This window comes from Poecilia latipinna, unplaced genomic scaffold (genome assembly GCF_001443285.1).
Source record: "Poecilia latipinna isolate Pla-1442-1.1 unplaced genomic scaffold, P_latipinna-1.0 Scaffold1118, whole genome shotgun sequence".
In the NCBI taxonomy this organism is placed as follows: domain Eukaryota; kingdom Metazoa; phylum Chordata; class Actinopteri; order Cyprinodontiformes; family Poeciliidae; genus Poecilia; species Poecilia latipinna.
The window spans coordinates 38,996-42,042 of record NW_015113734.1 but is presented as its reverse complement, the minus strand read 5'-3'; the positions used below and the strand labels follow the sequence as shown (position 1 = coordinate 42,042).

Sequence of the window (3,047 nt, the reverse complement as noted above, 5' to 3'; positions counted from 1 at the left end):
TGCTTGTAATTTTTTAAGAAAACGGTGGTGTCATCTGCTAACTGGCTAATGATTAATTCTGTACCAAAAACATCTAATTTCTCAATGTCTTCACAGTTTTTAAGATAGATTGCTAACATCTCTGCAACTAAATTAAAGAGATATGGGGAAATGGGAAACCCTTGAGGAATTCCAACATTAATGTTAAATCTAGCTGTGGTGCCCTTATGCAGTATTACACAACTATTTATGTTTTGATATAGGTCTTTAATTAAGTTAATAAAGTTTGCTCCAAAGCCTAGATGTTCAAGAACTGAGAATAAGAATTGGTGTTCCACCGAGTCAAAGGCTTTATAAAAGCCAAGGAAAAGAATAAAGCCATCATCTTTAATCATGTCTCTATATTCAATCAGGTCCTTTACCAGTCTAATGTTGTTGTGGATTGATCTTCCTTTTAAGAAGCCAGACTGCGATTCAGCAATAATGTTTGAGATTCCTGTTTGGAGACGCATGGTAAATATGTATGTTAGTAATTTATAATCTGAATTTCTGAGTGTAATTGGTCTTCTATTCTCAATAAATCTTGGGTCTCTGTCTGGTTTGGGGATACAAATAATAATTCCTTGTTTCATTGTAGTAGGTATAGTATGATTTTTAAAAATTTCTGTAAAAACTTGATGTAGTAAAAATGTTATGTCTTCCCAAAAGTGTTTATAAAAGTTCCCTGTGAGTCCATCTGGACCTGGTGCTTTGTTTAATGATAAGCGATTAACAGCCTTATCAAGTTCTTCTATCGTAATATTGTTGTCACAAGTTTGTTTGAAATTATCTTCTACTTTAGGGATAAATGGTTCAAATTTTTTAAAAAAGGTAAGAGATTTTTGTTCTGAGAATTTGGAGGTATACAAATTGTTATAGAATTTAAAAATCTCTGTTGATATTAAGATTGTGTTATTGGTTTCAACATTATCTACTATTAAGGAGTTGATAGAATTTTGTTGTTGTCTTCTTTTTTCCAAGTTACAAAAGTAAGCAGTGTTTTTTTCTCCTTCCTCTATCCATCTCGCTCTTGATCTAACAAAAGCTCCTTTAGCCCTTTGAATATATATTTCATCTAGCTTAGGTTGGAGGAGTTGTACTTTTTGTTTGTCTTCAGTTGAGGGGTTGGGTTTATTGCAATATATGTTAAGTTGTTGTATAATATCAAGTTCTTTTTTTTGGAGTTCTTTTTTAATTTGTTTACTGAATAGATAGAAAATTGTCTTACCTTGTACTTTAGGAATTCCCATTTTTGAACAGGACTATTTAGTTCTTCAGAGTCCTTAATATCTTGGATTAGTTCTTTGGAAATGGGACCATTGCACTCCGGAAGTGAAGGCGGCGCTATTTCCTATATTATCCGCGGTCTCCAGATTTTCTTTTCTTTTGAAATCTGTGATAGATCTTCATCTTTAGGAAGGAGTTTCACTCTCAGCATGTATTTGAACTTCTCTCTTATTTTCTTCAGCGTAGCTCACAGTTTTTAACAAATTCTGTAGCTTTCGGTGTACTTCTAACTCTGCTCCTTAGTCGCATCTTTTCCGGCCTGCTGCTGCCTCTAGTGGTGTGGAGGTGGTAACAAACCTAACATAATTACATAATTACATTACTAATCAGAATACTATTAAATCTTTATTATTTATTATTAATTCTGTCATTACTTGAACCAAAAAAGATAAATTATCTAGCAAAACACCATCAGAGCTAATTAAAATGACATAGACGAGACCTTTAGACCTTTATACATTATAAAATACATTATATATACATTATATATACATTATTGGGGTTACTTTTGAGACATGGAGAAATTTCTCAATGGAAAATTTGAACACACTGTCAGCAAAACTGTTATAGTCAGTCTGAATGTTGTGATATAATTGTGTGCTTCATAATGAATTTTGCTCATTTTATGAAAAATTCATAATAGAGTCCTCCAGTCCTGCATAGTCCGTTCATATGTAAATATTCAACTACAATTTTATTTTTCCTCTAGAATATTGTTGTGTCTGTGTCGATGTCAGTTTGGTTTTATTTGTGTTTGGAACAACTTGTATCTTAATAGAGCTCAATCAACTGTAACATAGCGACACAAAATGTACCTCGAGCTTTTTTTTACTGCTGATCACGCAGCCTGTTGAGCTCTCGACCAATCAGAGCGCTTCTTTGACGCAGCCGCAGCTTCGCTCCAACTACAAACTTGAAACTTCAGCAGGAGCTGTCAAGCACACATCCAGGTAAATTTTTCTCCTGCCGGTACCACAGGTCCAAACTGAATTTCAGAACCAACACAGGGCTGCTGACAAAGCCGAACTAGAACCGGGCTGAAGCGCCGGCTCAAACAGTTAGCCGTTAGCAGGATTAGTTAGCAGACTGTGTCGCTAAGGCGGGTTAGAAAACACCTTGGTTCAATTCCAGTTCTTGTTAATTTGTCCTTTTAGAGCTGCAGTTTTCCAGGATGTTTATAAGGTTCAGCTCCGACTGCTAGTCCGCTGTCTGTTTTCTGGATGCTGAGCTAGCAGCTCCGCTCTTAAATCGGCTGATATTAACGTGAAATTTTGCTCTCTGTCTCGAACGCTCATTCAACTCCAACGTCATATTCTGCGACGCGCCAAACTGCTGCAGGAAAATCCAACATTTTTCATTTGTTTTTATTTTTCCAGCACCGGGAGACATGTTGGAATATTCTGGACATTCCCGTTTAAAACAACAGGTTAATGTGAATAATTCGGCTGAAAGTTTTAATATGTTTTTAAAGTACTCTGGGGAAGATATTCCCATACTGTATCTGCTGGTGATCAAATTCAGCTTAATTCATTTACCTGCATTGACCAGCAGGGGGCGGGGCTAATTCACAGACCTGGATACAACTCAGATTGAAAGCTTGAGGTTTTTATTGTGATAAATGTTATCCATGGTTGCTGAAAGGTTCTGTGCAGAAGGATATCTGAGCTGTGGAGCTGCAGGAGGAGCTCTGTGTGCTGAGCTCTGACACCAAATGCAGGGCCGTAACGCAGAACCTGGAGGCT

At 36.4% G+C, this 3,047-nt stretch overlaps 1 protein-coding gene across 3 annotated transcripts in view; it reads left to right on the top strand.

The window, feature by feature from the left end:
• The first annotated feature begins 2,159 nt into the window (after window positions 1-2,159).
• LOC106959795 (nardilysin-like) overlaps window positions 2,160-3,047 on the top strand; it is a 30,244-nt gene continuing 29,356 nt past the window's right edge. For 2 of the 3 annotated variants that reach the window (XM_015052575.1, XM_015052577.1), the window contains exon 1: window positions 2,160-2,255. The gene's annotated coding sequence lies outside the window, so the exon portion shown is untranslated. The remainder of the gene's footprint in view (window positions 2,256-3,047) is intronic. The other variant, XM_015052576.1, reaches the window with a different exon arrangement.